Source organism: Ornithorhynchus anatinus, chromosome 4, assembly GCF_004115215.2.
Source record: "Ornithorhynchus anatinus isolate Pmale09 chromosome 4, mOrnAna1.pri.v4, whole genome shotgun sequence".
Lineage (NCBI taxonomy): Eukaryota > Metazoa > Chordata > Mammalia > Monotremata > Ornithorhynchidae > Ornithorhynchus > Ornithorhynchus anatinus.
The window spans coordinates 29,631,298-29,646,978 of NC_041731.1; the positions used below are offsets into that span (position 1 = coordinate 29,631,298).

General features: G+C 43.9%; 1 non-coding gene across 1 annotated transcript; it reads right to left on the reverse strand.

The window, feature by feature from the left end:
* Positions 1–1,755: 1,755 nt before the first annotated feature.
* Positions 1,756–1,893, reverse strand: LOC114811437. The gene has a single exon (XR_003759140.1). It is a non-coding gene; the product is annotated as a small nucleolar RNA SNORA7 (small nucleolar RNA).
* Positions 1,894–15,681: the final 13,788 nt, after the last annotated feature.

The following is a 15,681-nucleotide window of genomic DNA, read 5'->3' on the forward strand; positions in this document are numbered from 1 at the left end:
GAGGGAATGATGCAGCCTTAGTTCTGGGGAAAACATATGTCCAATCCATGCTAAGTCATTTTATCTGCAAGTTTTTTAAATGAGAATTTAGAATTGACTCTTTCTGGTTCCTTTTCCTCCCTCTATGGAGAGAAAAGTTTGCAATGGACAAAACCTAACAACCAGAGAACAGGGTCTCAACTGAGCTACTTTCTTTAGGAAAATGCTAATGATGGGATGATGGGAACATGTCAGGCTCCTAAATCCCTGAGTGCAGAAAGAAGCAATGTTGCCTTCCCCACCAAATGGCATTAATCATGTCAGTTCCCCTTTCTACAAGAATGACTAGTTTAATGGGAAACTCCAGCCACCGTCAATATCCTGGAGGGAGGAGGCAAGGGAGAAAAATGGGAGATTAATCGAAAGGAAATAGTGGATGGTGAAAGCGGCTTTGGTCAGAGAAGATGTATTTTTGAGAAGGGATGAGAAGTCAGAAAGGTGCCTCTGAGGGGCTGGAGGAGGCAACTAAAGTGTAGAGTGAGCTGGATGAGAGATGATCTAAGGCCAAAGGATAATGAGGAAGCTGGAGTCTCCAATCACTTAAGTTATTTAGTGGCCACATTAACTCTTTCAAGCCCCAAGGATGCTGTTCTTTATATACTAATGAAACTCCGTGGAGAGTGTCCAGAAAAAATCAAAGTAACCTTTCTTACTTCATTTATCACACTAGAAAAAGCATCTGACCCTGAGATTTGGGAAAGTCTTTAAAGAAAATAATCTCTTTCCTAAATTTTCCTTTTCAAAACCTAGGGATATTTTGAACAATCTCTCTAAGGAGTCTGCAATGCCTGTTAACTTAACCTCCCTTAGATTCTAAATTCCCAATTAAATCTTAAACTCCTTGAGACAGGGACTGTCGTGTATTTCTACTGTGTCAGCCCAAGCATTCTGTAGAGTTCAGTACCCAGTAGGTGCTCAATAAATTACTATCATGTGATTAACACTTTTTCCATCCTGGTTATCTTTGGGGTTCCAAAATTCCATTACTTCATATTGTAAATGTCAATCAGGTTCCTTCTCAGCTTCTTCCTTCCTGTCAAAGTATTTATGGAGCATTTCCTGTGTGAAGGGCACTGTACTGAGTTCTTGGGAAAGTACAGTGCAGTAGAGTGGATAGGTGTGATCCCTGCTTACAAGGAGTTTACAATCTACTGAAGAAGCCTAATTGGATGGTGATATTTCTTAACTGCTTACTATGTGCAAAGCACTGTACTAAGCACTGGAGTAGATACAAGATAATCAGGTTGGACACAGCTCCTGTCCCACATGGGACTCACAGTCAAAATGGGAGGGAGAACAGGTGTTGAATTCCCATTTTACAGATGAGGAAACTGAGGAAGATAAATGACTTTCCCAAGGTCACACCCCAGGCATGTCTCAGACTCAAGATTGGAACCAAGGTCCTCTGATTCCCAGGTCTGTGATCTCTCATGAAGATCATACTGCATTTCATTTGACCCTCTTAAAGAATTTGCTCCATCCCCCTGACCATCTTTGTCTTATCCTGTCAAGTCATCTCTGACCCAAAGCAATACCATGGGCACATCTCTTCCAGAATGCCAACCTCCATCTGCAATTGTTCTGGTGGTGTAACCATAGAGTTTTCTTGGGAAAAAGACAAAAGTGATTTACCATTGCCTCCTTCTGCGTGGTAAACTTGAGTCTCTACCCTTGACTCTCTCCCGTGCCACTGCTACCCAGCACAGAGGAATCTTGACTTGAGGCAGATTGCCTTCCACTCCCTAGCCACTGGCCCAACTAGGAATAGAATGGGTATGCCTTTGCTTGACTCTCCCTCCCAAAACTGAGACCGGTAGAGTACTGTAAACTCTCCAGGTGCAACCCTGAGAGAGTCTGACCAACTTAGTTGTCCTTTTTTATGTCTTCCCCAGCTCTCTTATATTCTTCCCAAGACAAAGGGGCCAGAACTGCCTACAATATTTTCAGGTTCAGTCTTACCATGATTTTATAACCAGTGTCAAATTATGCCTTTTGTTTGCATTTTTATCTGTTTCCTGATTATGCCCAGAATTCAGTTGGACTTTCTGGATGCTGCAGCTGCACACTGATCTGATGTTTTAAAAGCAAAGTAAACAATGATGATGAGATCTTTTTTTTCCTGATTAGTGGCTGATAGTGCCAAGTCCATAATCATATAGTTATAATTTGGATTATTTTTCCCTAAATGCATAACACTGCATTTGTTCATTTTGCAGCCCAATCCCTCATCTTGGTAAAGTCTTCTCATAGTTTATTCTAGTGTTTATGGAATTCCACCATTTAAATGATATTATACATAGCTTAACAGAGCAGAAAGAGCATGGAGCCAGGAATCAGGAAAGCTGGTTTCTAATCCCAGTTCTGCTACCAGTCTGCTGACCTGAGGTAAATCACAATTTCTCTGAGCTTCAGCTTTCTCATCTAACTGTGGGAGTCCCTCAAGACTCAGTTCTGGGACCCCTTCTTTTCTCCATCTACACCCATTCCCTTAGAAAACTCATTCACTCCCCTTATTTCAGCTACCATTTCTATGGAGATGTTTCCCAGATCTACATTTCCAGCCCTGCTCTCTCCTTCTCTGCAGACTTGTATTTCTTCCTGGCTTCAGGACATTGCTACATGGATTCCTCACTGTGACAGGCCTAAGGCTTGAAAACCAACTTGTTTGGCCAAGCCTCCATTTGCTTAAGGCAGGGGCATCATGTATGCCACAAGCCTTCCTTGAAATCAGCAGATGCCATTAGGCAACCTCCGACTGCAACTGCTGACAATTGGTTAAGATAGGGAACAAGCCTCTCCCATACTCAGCAGATGCTGTTGAAGACCCAGATCGTGACCATAGACAATGGGGCAAAACTTGGTAGTGGGGCAAGACAGAGAAGCACACCACTACTGGAATGAGCAAAACAAGGTGGATTGGAGGTCCTTAATGAGCAAAGCTAGGCAGACCACAGCCAGCCCAGACTCCATAAAAATCATCAACAGGGAATAGCCTCTTTAAGTGGGATGGAACACCTTTTAGCTGGCCTAATGCTCTCCCCTACCCAGATTGTGAGATGCCCTCTCTGCGATGGCACCACTAGGAAAATGGGGAGGCTGGATGGCTGTCATTTTGTAATTAGACCCAATCTTTGTTAAGAAAACTCTGAATCTAACATTAAGAGTTTAGTATACTTGAGGACCTAGGAAAGCCCAGTTGTTTGGCATTGACTTTTTGCTGGCTATTTTTGTTAGAAATAATGGTATTTGTTAAGCACTGAGTATGTGCCAGGAACTGTTTTAAGTGCTGGAATAGATGCAAGATAATCAGTTGGACACAGTCCCTGTCCCACATAGGGCTCTCAGTCAATTCCCATTTTGCAGATGAGGGAACTGAGGTATAGAAAAGAGGTTCCACAGCAGACAAGGGGAAATCAGCGTGCTCAGTGGAAAGAGCCTGGGCTTCGGAGTCAGAGGTCATGAGTTCGACTCCAGGCTCTGCCACTTGTCAGCTGTGTGACTGTGGGCAAGTCACTTAACTTCTCTGTGCCTCAGTTACCTCATCTGTAAAATGGAGATTAACTGTGAGCCTCATGTGGGACAACCTGATTCCCCTGTATCTACCCCAGCACTTAGAACAGTGCTCTGCACATAGTAAGCGCTTAACAAATACCAACATCAAGTGGTAGACCTGGAATTAGAACTCGGGTCCTCCTGACTCGCGGGCCTGAACTCTATCCACTAGGCAATGCTGCTTCTCTTTTACTGACCCTTTTCAGGTGTGGGGAGGGACACTCGTGTGTGTGTGTGTGTGTGTGTGTGTATGACACCGAATAAAGAAGTTGATATATTTTAGCACAGCACAGTTCATTCTGTCCAGCTCCCTGCCTCAAACCTACATTTCTAAGTGGGATCCCGAAACCCAGGTCTAATCCACCAGTGACGCCCATTGACACCAAAATTTAACATGTTCAGAACAGAAATCCTCATCTTCATACCCACATCCTGTCCTCCCTCTGACCTTCCTATCTGAAGTGTGCAGTTTGCTCCTCGTGCAAACACCCGTGGCTCAGTGGAAAGAGCACGGGCTTGGGAGTCATAGGTTCTAATCCCAGCTTTGCCACTTGTCAGCTGTGTGACTTTGGGCAAGTCACTTAACTTTTCTGTGCCTCAATTACCTCATCTGTAAAATGGGGATTAAAACTGTGAGCCCCACATGGGACAACCTGATCACCTTGTATCCCTCCCAGGGCTTAGAATGGTGCTTTGCCCATAGTAAACGCTTAACAAATGCTATCATTATTATTAATGCCCTTCAGCATATAGCTTCCAGTGACCACAGTGGAGCCAGACAAAAGGCTCCAAGGGAAGACTTAAATGTTGACACACCCACAGGGGTCCGGGGAGGCATCTTCTAAGAGCAGAAGACAATGGGACTGTAATTAGTAGATTAGGGCTATTATGCTGAAGAATCTCAATCTCAGTGTATAGTCAACAAGCATCGCATAAAGGCTGGGGGGAAGCGCCTGCTGCTGCATGTTGATTCCCGAAAGTACAACCGAGACAGTCCAGACAGAGGGGTCCTACTGACGGATGCCTCGCTGGTCCCAGCCCGTACTTGGCTGCGCACTGTCTTCCCGAAGAGAGATGGGGGAGCCCATGCTGGTCCAGCCTGTTAAATTATCAGAGCCCCGAATGGGACTGATCATCCCACAGTGGGAAATTCTCATCGGCCCTGGGTTGAGGGCTTAACAGAAGCAGGCTCCTTTATTATCAAGGCTTTTCTTTATGCTATTAAATGTTTTCTTTCAGTGATACTGAATATAGTGGTGTATTCCATCGTCATGAACTCCTTGTCCCTAAATTTATTATTTTGGGACATATCATCACTGTAGACAGCATCACCATCTTCCATAAATCTTCAGTCTGTCACTAAATCATGCCAATTCTACCTTCGGATCATTGCTATACTCTGCCCTTTCTTCTCCATTCAAACTGCTATCACGTTGATCCAAGTAATTATCCTAACCCACCTTGATTACTCCCTCGGCCTCATTGCTGATGTCCCTACCTCCTGTGTTCCCCAACTCCAGTGCATTTTCAATCTGCTGCCAGGGTCATTTTTCTAGGAATATGTTCAGTCCTTGTTTCTCCACTCCTCAAGAACCTCCAAATCAAATAAAACCCTTCCTATTGGCTTAAAAGCACTCAATCACCATGCCCCCTCCTACCTTACTTTGCTTATTTTGTACTACAACCCAGGTTGTTCACTTTGCTCCTACCAACCTACTCATTGTATCTTGATCACTATCTTGCCACTGGCCCCTTTACCATGTTATGCCTCTAGCCTGGAACTCCCTCCTATTTCATTTCCAAAAAAAGATCATTCCCCCCCAATAATGTCTTATTAAATGCACAGCTATGAGAGGACTTCCTACGTCCTCCTTTCTCCTATTCTCTCTCCCTTCTGTATCACCCTTGCACTTGGCTTTCTTCCATTTATTCACTCCACAGCACTTACAATAATAATAGTAACTGTGGTATTTGTCAAGCGCTTTGTTTGTGCCAAGCATTGTACTAATCTCTGGGATAGATAGAAGTTTAATCAGGCCCCACATGGGGCTCTCAGTTTAAGAAGAAGGGAGAACAGATATTAAATCCCCATTTTTCAGATGAGGGAACTGAGGAAAAGAGAAGTGAAGTGACTTCCCAAGGTCACAACAAAGAAGTGATGAAGTTAGGATTAGAACCCATGTCCTCTAACTCCCAGGCCTGGGCTTTTGCCAATAGGTCATGCAACTTTTCACTAATGTACCCATCCATAATTTTAATGTCTACCTCCCTCTCTAAAATCTAAGCTCCCTGAAGGCAGGGAATGTGTCTACCAACTCCTATATTATACTCTAAGTGTTCAATACATATACTTGATTAAAGTGATGATAAGATACCTGTTACCTCTATCTTTGGTATTGAGCCCCATGTGAATGTATCAGATCCAATTATCTTGTACCTACTCCAGCACTGAGCATATATTAAGTGCTTGATACCATTATCTATAAACTTGGAGCTGTCACTGCATGTTTCTTTTTTCCAGATCATTTACAATGAAATTAAACAAAACTGGTACTGCCAGTGATCAAATGATCCCTTTCTTTGCTATTTTTGCTATTTTTGCCAGTCTCCTGTCTGACCTTATGATTATTTGTTGTGATTAAAAAAAAAAACCTACTTTGGTGGAATCTTGTCTTTTCAACGGCTCCTCTCTATCCAAATATTAACTTATCCCTTCAAATAATGTTAGCAGATTATCAAGACCTGGTTCTTCCCTTCCAGAAACCATGTTTTGGTTTTTTTTCTCCAAAGACGGATTTTCCAAGTGTTCAATGACCCATAAATTATAGATTCTGCTAAAGTAAAGTTATATTTACTAATCTATAATCCTCAGGGTCATCTCTGGAACCCTACTTGCATATGGATTTTGCATTTACAATCTACCAGTCTTCCTTGAAAGTGGCTGTTCATAACAAGAAGGTACAATTCTATAAATTCTGCAGTTCCCTTTGAACTGTTGGGCATGCATTGGTAGAATTTTCACTAGTGTTCCCTCATATTATGCACTTCTAATACCTAGATCAATAACCATTAGCCCTCACTTTTCAACAATTTCCTTGAGATCCCAGAGAGAGAATATGCTCTGGAGACTTGGTTAACCATTTGAACTGTTAGGGTTCCCTGTTCATTTTTACCATACTATTAGGGACTTTGCTTATTTTAAGAGACTGTGCCTGTGTGTATTTATAGGTCTCTATTCTTTACCCATTTAGACAGTCAGTTCCCTGAGAGCAATGACCACGCCTCCTTGTTTTCAGGGCATTTTATATAGCAAGCTCATTTTAGCAAGCCTAGCCAATCATAAGGAAAAGAAAATGATGGGGGCAGGGGCAGGAAGACAGGGCAGAGAGAGCAAAATGACCTTTGACTTCTGCCCAGTAAAGCAAGCTATCTGCATTCTAGATTCCTTTTCCAGGTCTCTTCTCTTTCTTTCCTCTCCATGTCAAGTTCCCTTTTGGTCCCTGTTCAGTCTTGACAGGTTGTTATTAGAAAAAAATTTTGCATATTAACTCAAATTAACTCAGCTCTACCTTGTAAACTGGTATGTGACTGACAGGTTTCTCTATATACCTGAACAGATGAGATTCCACCCTTCCCCATCAGTTTACACAGGAATGTCATATTCCATCTCAATACACTAGCAGATCCTTCTCAATCCTCCTCATGGGGCTGAGAATCAAGTTAAATAGGAGACTGCACCATGCTGCTGTCCCAGCCTGAAAGTTTTCTTCCCAACCAGAGAGAAATAGTTCAAGAGCTCTTCAAGGGACAAGTACTGTAACAATTCCAAACCTGTATATTATTTCCCAGCACTTAGTAAAGTGTGTTCTCTGCACAAAGTAAGCACTTAAATATTATTTGCACTACTGCATTACCTCAGCCACTAATGAATGTCAAATCCTGGGGAAACATCTGCCTATCGCTGTGGTCCCTGATGATTATATACTTTCTTCAGATCTTAAAGAAGTGCTGAAAGTTACTTTGTCAAGTGAAGAAATCCACCTGTTCTCAGGCAGGTCTTGCCAACATTCAATAACAAAGGAAACAAGCTGTACCATATTTACTAGTGAGCCAGATTGAGTTGCTGCAAATGAACAGGCATTGTTGTAAACTTCACTCCTTCTCTCAGGGCCTATTTTAACCCAGGGGCCTATGAAATTAGGTCCCTGAGGTCCAAACATGGGATGACCTGAAGACCCCACTATATAGCCCTCAGATGTGCAAGCTGCAGTTCCAACTACAAACTCACCGAAAGTCATCTTCATATGTCCAGATACAGCAACCCAGCTCAGGAGACCACTGCCTTTGCTTCAGTAAGTCAGATAAGGGAGAGTACCCCCAAGACCTGCAGGGAGAGAAGCAAGGGTGGTGGGCAACTTCACCAATATCTCCTCCCCTTCCCATGCCCCCGAAACCTTTTTTTGGGAGGGAGATATCCAGGGAAGAGCCACACCAGCTGCAACCCAAAGAATGCTCCTGCACACGATGCCATGGACCATGCTAATCGCTCCAGTCATTAGCATTAATTTGTGACTGCTAATATCTAAGGCAATAGCCAGGGCTACTAGGCAGAGGATTAGAAAATGCTAATGGTGGGTGGAAGGAGGCTGAGGTTGCTCACATGGTGCTTGGAAGAGATCACTCTTCTGGGCATGTGGGAGTTAGCATAGGGGTACAGGGAGTCCCCTGTTTCTCCTCATCCTTCTCTGAATCTTTTGTTAGCTCTTCTCTGCTGCTCATCACCTACTAGTTGGGAATCCCCCAAGGCACTCTTCTGGATTCCCTTCTCTATTTACCTCACTCATTTGGGGGACTTATCTGCTCATGTAGCTTGAGTTGTGGACTCACTGCAGGTGATTATAAAATCTACAAAGCTTGCCTTCCCCTATCCCTTTATATGATATTATATTTTTCTCTTGTCTCCATCATATCTCTAAGTGGATATCCTGGAGGGAATCTAAGATTGATTGATTAATATCTTGTCAATACTTCAAACTCAATAAGTCTAAAGCTGAACTCATCTCCCTTTCTCATCACAGATGACAAAACTACCACTTTCCTCATCTCAAGCCAGCAACCTTTGTATTACACGTCTCCTATTTCTATTTCAACCTCCACATTCAATCTGACCACAAATCCTGGTGGCTCTTTCTCCATAACATCTACAAAATGTGCCACTGTCTCTCCACCCAAATGTTCACCATTCTGTTCCAGACATTTGTTGTAACCTAGCTTGACTTCCGCACTGATCTCTCTGCCTTCAGTATCTCCTTCTTCAGAATATACTTCATTCAACAGCTAGAGCATTTATCTAAGTACCACTCTGCACACATCTTCCTACTCCTCAAACACTTCAAATGAGCCTGGGCTTCGGAGTCAGAGGTCAGGGGTTCGACTCCTGGCTCTGTCACTTGTCAGCTGTGTGACTGTGGGAAAGTCAGTTAACTTCTCTGTGCCTCAGTTACCTCATCTGTAAAATGGGGATTAACTGTGAGCCTCATGGGGGACAACCTGATTACCCTGTATCTACCCCAGTGCTTAGACAGTGCTCGGCACGTAGTAAGTGCTTAACAAATACCAACATTATTATTAAATTGTTGTCCATTACTCTCAAACCAAGCAGAAACTCCTAACCATTGGCTTTAAAACACTCAATTCACTTTCCCTTCTTATCCTCACTCTTCTCCCACTGTACACTAGCTTGCATGCAAGTTAACCAGTTCACCTGTAATTGCTTACTGCTTAGCTGTATCTTTGTTATCTTTTTAAGGGGACAAGTACTGCCAGAAATTTACTGTCAATGGCTGAAAAGAATTGTCCAGAGGCAGCATTTTCTCAACATTGTTCAAAGTTCCTAATTTTCCAGCCAACTAAATGGTCTCATTTATTACTAAGTTGATCTCATCATTCCATCTGATAACAGATCTACCTCTGTCCTTGTAATCTAAATTCCAGTCAATCATATTTATTGAGTGCTTACTGTGCGCAGAGCACTGTATTAAGTTCATGGGAGACTATAACAGAAGTGATAGACATATTCCCTGCCCACAACAAGTTTACAGTACAGATAGGAAGATAGACATTAATAAATTACATATATGTACTTATGTGCTTTGGGGTTGAGGGAGGGCTGAATAAAGGTTGCAAATCCAAGTGTAAGGGTGGCATAGAAGAGAGTGGGAAAAGAGGAAATGAAGGCTTAATCAGGGAAGGTTTTGAGGAGATGTGCCTTCAGTAAGTCTGTCATCTTCTAGCTCTTATGAGGAAATCCAACTTCAACTCAAAAAATAAATCACATTTAGAGTTCTTACTGTGGGCAGAGAACTGTACTAAGTTCTTAGGAGAATACAGTAAAACAGAGTTGGTAGGCATGTTCCTGACCCATAATGAGCATACAGTCTAGAGGGGATGGAGACATTAATATGAATACGTAAATTTTGGATATGTATATAAGTGCTGTAGGGTTGAGGAAAGGTGAAGCAAAGAAGCAGTGTGGCTTTGTAGAAAGAGCACGGGCTTGAAAGTCAGAGGACGTGGGTTCTAATCCCATCTCTACCACTTGTTCATTCATTCATTAAATCATATTTATTCATGCTTACTGTGTACAGAGCACTGTATTAAGTCTTTGGAAAGAACAATTCAGAAATAGAGAGAGACAATTCCTGCCCACAATGGGCTTACAGTCTAGAAAGGGGGAGACAGACATCAAAACAAGTAAATAGGCATCAATAGCATCAGTATAAATAGAACTATAAATAAATACACATCAAAACAGGAATTAATATAAATAGAATTATAGATATGTACATATGTACACAAGTGCTTTGGGGCAGGTGGGGGTAGAGCAAAAGGAGCGAGTCAGGATGATAAGGAGGGCAGGGGGAGCAGAGGAAAAGGGGGACTTAATCTGGGAAGGTGTCCTGGAGGAGATGAGCTTTCAGTAGGGCTTGGAAGGGGGGAAGTGTGATAGTTTGGAAGTTTTGAGGAGGGAGAGCATTCCAGACCAGAGGTAGAACATGGGCCAGAGGTCGATGGCAGGACAGGAGAGAACAAGGCACAGTGAGAAGGTTAACACCAGAGGAATGGAGGGTGCAGGCTGGGCTGTAGAAGGTGAAAAGGGAGGTGAGGTAAGAGGGGGAAAGGTGATGGAGAGTTTTAAAGTCAATTGTGAAGAGTTTTTGCTTGTTATGGAGGTTGTTAGGCAACCACTGGAGAATTTTGAGAAGGGGGGTGACATACCCAGAACATTTCTGTAGAAAGATAATCTGGATAGCAAAGTGAAGTATGGAAAGAAGAGGGGAGAGGCAGGAGGTTGGGAGGTAAAAAAGGATGCTGATGCAGTAATCCAGTTGGGATATGATGAGTGATTGTGCTAAAATGGTAGCGATTTGGAAGGAGAGAAAAGGGCAGCTCTTGGTGATGTTGTGAAGGTGAGACCGGCAGCTTTTGGTGATGGATTGGATATGGGTAGTCAAGGTGAGCAGAGTCAAGGATGACACCAAGGTTGCAGGCTTGTGAGACGGGAAGGATGGTAGTGCAGCCCACAGTGACAGGAAAGTCAGGGAGAGGACAGGGTTTGGGACGGAAGATAAGGAGCTCTGTCTTGGACTTTTCTGAGTTTTAGGTGGTGGGAGGACATCCAAGTAGAGATGTCCTGAAGGCCAAATGCAAGCTTGGTTGAAGTTGAAGCCATGGGAGTGAATGAATTCACCAAGGGAGTGAGTGTATTTGAAATTAGAAGGGGACCAAGAACTGACCCTTGGGGAACCCCTACAGTTAGGGGATGGGAGGAGGAGGAGTCCACAAAAGAGACTGAGAATGAATGTCCAGAGAGATAAGAGAAGAACCAGGAGAAGATGGAGTCAGTGAAGCCAAGGTTGGATAACATGTTGAGGAGAAGGGGAAGGTCAACAGTGTCAAAGACAGCTGAGAGGTTGAGGAGGATTAGGATGGATAGGAGCTGTTGGCTTTGGCAAGAAGGAGGTCACTCGTGACCTTTGAGAGGACAGTTTCAGTGGAGTGGAGGGGACAGAAGCCAGATTGGAGGGGGTCCAGGAGAGAGTTGGAGGAGAGGAATCTGAGGCAGCAAATGCAGGGGACTTGCTCCAGGAGTTTGGAAAGGGTAGAAGAGAAATGGGGTGAAAGCTGGAGGGGGCTGTGGGGTCAAGCGAGGGTTTTTTTTTAGGTTGGGGGAAACGTGGGCATGTTGGAAGGCAGAGGGGAAGAAGCCACTGAAGAGTGAGCCATTGAAGAGCGAAGTTAAGGAGGGGAAGAGGGAAGGGGCGAGAGTTTTTTTTATAAGGTGGGAGGGAATGGTGTCTAAATTGCATGTGGAGAGGGTGGCACTTGAGGGGAGGGAGGAAATTTCCTCTGAAGATACTGCTGGGAAGGATGGGAAAATTGAAGAGAGGGTAGGGTGGTGGAGGAGGGAGGGGGGACTTTGGGGAGCTCAGACCTGATGGTGTTAATTTTCATAATGAAGTAGGTGGTCAGATCGTTGGGGGTGAGGGATGGGGGATGGGGAGGGACAGGGGGCCTGAGGAGGAAGTTAAATGTCTGGTACAACTGATGAGAGTGATGGGCATGGGTGTCAGTAAGGGAAGAGAAATATTTTTGCTAGGCAGAAGAGAGGGCAGAGTTAAGACATTGAAAGGGCAAACAAAGCAGGCAAGGTTGGCCTGGTGTTAGATTTCTGCCAGCAGCATTCAGCAGCACAAGTATAACAGTGAAGGAGGTGGATGGTGCAGGTGATCCAGGGCTGTGGGCTTAGTGGTGCAAGAGTGACAAAGGGATAGGGGATCGAGAGAGTTGAGTTGAGAAGAGGGTGGAGTTGAGAGCATCTATTTGGTCATCAACAGTGGGTAGGATGTGTAGGGAGGCTGGGTGGGGTCTGATAGGCCTAGAGAGATGGATGGGGTCAAGAGAGTGGAGGTCTCTGTGGAAGAAAAGTACAGATTTATAGGGAGGAGGAGTGTGAGAGAAGAGGCAAGTGAGAAGGTTGGGGTCAGAGGGAGGGATTTCAGAGTTGGTGAGGGTGGAGATGTATGGCAGTTAGAGATGAGATGGAATGTGTGTCCAAGTTATCTGCTGTTCTTGTCTGCTTTGTGACATTGGGCAAGCCACTAAACTTCTCTGTGCCTCAGTTACCTCATCTGTAAAATGGAGATTAAGACTGGGAACTCCATGTGAGACAACCTGAATACCTTGTATCTACCCCAGCACTTAGAACAGTGTTTGGTAAATGGTAGGAACTTAAATATGATCATTATCATTATTATTAAAGATTGCACAGTGACCAGAGATGATGAACTCAAGTGTGTGACCAAGTTGGTGAGCAGTTGAGGTAGGGAGGACCAATAGATCCCTGGAGTTGAGGAGTGACAGAAAGCAGGCAGGGGAAGGATACTGAAGTCCCCAAAGAACACTGTCGGGATGGAGAAAGAGAGAAGGAATGTGAAAAATGTACCAAAATGGTTCAAAAATTTGGAGGTGAGACCTAGGGGTTGGTAGGTGACCGTGGTTAGTATCTGGGTTGGGTAATAGAGATGGATGATATGGACTTCAAAGAAAGGGAAATAGAGGGATGAGTCAAGGGAAGATGCAAAAGCAGCAATGGGGAGTAAGGAGGAAGCCAACTCATCCACCTTTCACAATGAGACTGGGTGACTGGGAGAAGATAAGACCTCCTCTAGAGAGAGCAGCAGGGGAGACAGTGTCATCTGGAGAGAGCCAGTTTTCATGATAGCAAGGAGGAGTAGTGACTGTGTCAGGAACAGGACAATGATGAAAGGGCATTCACCCATAATGGAGTAAGGATTCGACAGGTCGCAGTTGGCTGAGCCTGTTGGGGGCAGATATGGAAGGAAGGGACAGCATGAGAGGTAGGGAGGGTTTGGATGGGAGTCAGCTAATGGGTGCTGTGCTGGGACAGGAAGATAGAGATGGGGTGGCGGAGAACGAAGAGAGGTAATGGGCAGGGAGGACAGGGATGGGTGAAGTGGAAAAGGGGGATTTAGAAGGTGATAGTGGAATCAGAGAAGTTCAAGGTTATAGGTGAGCTTGTCAACAGCAGTAATTCTCAGTTATCAGGCATTTCACCTATCCATCCCAAAGCCTGGCTTGACAGGTCAAGCCCTGTCCCTTCATTCTCATCCTCTCAGTCAACTTCTTGCACAAGCAATGGCATGAGGTGAAAAATGATGCAGGAAGAGCCCTGTCAATCTTCATATTTCTCATGTACAAGGAAATGGCCATGCACCCAAGTGACTATGGCATGATTATTGACTGTCTCCTTTCTTCTTCCAGTGGGGAGATGTCAGTTCGCATCTCTTTGAGCTATCATTGCGGTGCATCCAAAGAGAAAAAGGAGCCCATAATGCTGCCTTTCAATCTTCTTTAATAACTTTTAACAGATGAAGAGTCTCTCCTCCCACAAGCAAAAACCTTTCCCAGTTCTGTAACCATATTGGTGGCTTCTTCAGTCCTGGGGCAAAGCTCACTCTAATCAGAGCTGATCTATCAAGGTCAGTAATACTTTTCAACAACGTTTCAAAGCATCTTGGGTAAAACTCTTTAAGTGTCAGCACCTTACCTGGAATATGTTTATCTTGGAAATCACCTCAACTGGCACCTGGCAGGTACCATCAATTGAAATCTTTCTCTTCCTTCCCAAGAAAAGATGTTCTGCCATAAGGAAAAGTCCATCACAGAAAGTTTGGGCATTTAGGCTATGTTCCTGTTCATAGTTTTTGTACTAATATTTTCCAAATTAAGAGCTATAGCCAACTCAAGTTATTTTTGCTACTAAACCTCATTCGCTGATGTAGTCTAATACTAGAACTTAGTAGGAAGCAGAGCATTTTTACCAAATTGCCAAAAGGTTTAAAGAAAACTTCAGAGTCATTTCTGGGACTCTTGGGGTTTTAAGAAATCCAGTTTAAAAATGGCTGAGTTGGATGGCATTGTAGAAAATCCAAGGTATACAAATTTAGCTCAAGTAATACTGGATGTAATATGTTATCTGCTAGAAAATTTTGCTACTGGCATTGAGTTTTCAGAGGCTGTTTCAATTAGAGAAAGGATGGGCTTTGGTAACAGAAACTTTAAAATATAAGTATTCAGCTACTTGGTTCCATAAAGTAGCTTTCCTACTTTGTTTTTCTGTACATTAAACAAACTAAAGTCATCAACTTGAATTCAGATTCACATGAACACTGGCATGGTGAGCATAAAGTACCCCCCTTCTGATTCCCTATTAATTTATTGCAATGTCAGGGGGAAGAAGAGTGGCAGAGCTGATGTTCACTTGCATGAATCAACCTTCCAGAAACTATACTATCATCCTCTCATATCTTGGTCAAGGATGTGTTAATCCCCCTGTGAACCTGGGGCTAATAGACTGGGTTAATCCCCCTATGAACCTTGTGATGTGATATTTGAGAAGCAGTGTGGTCTAATGGATAGAGCATGGGCCTGGGAGTCAGAACCACCTAGGTTCTAATCCCAGCTCTGCCACTTGTTTTCCATGTGACTTTGGGCATGTCACTTCACTGTGCCTCAATTCCCTCATCTGTAAAATGGGGAATAAGGCTGTAAACCCTGTGTGGGAAAGGGACTGTGTCCAACCTAATTAGCTTGTAACTATCCCAGCACTTAGATCAGTGCTTGACACATAGCAAAAACTAAAATACCAACACTATTATTATGGCATTGCATATAATGAGATTGGTACCATCTCCCAGGTTCCACTGAATAAGGACCTGTGAGGAGTCCCCTCAGCCTTCCCCTCACCACCAGTGGCACTAGCCTAGTCAAGCAGGACCAATCAGTTGAGTGGATGCTCCAACCTGTGTTCGCACTGCAGAAAACTCTCCCCTTTCCCAAGCCTTGGTCATGCTGCAGCTCACATTCAGACCCCACACCACTGGCATGGTGGAAAAAACAGAGCCCTTATCTTGGGGCCCCTGTAATTCGTTTCCTAATCCAACAGCTGCATGAGCTAGTGGTAACCAACCTGCCTGAAAAACCTTAAGAAAAAAAAAGCCTCATGGG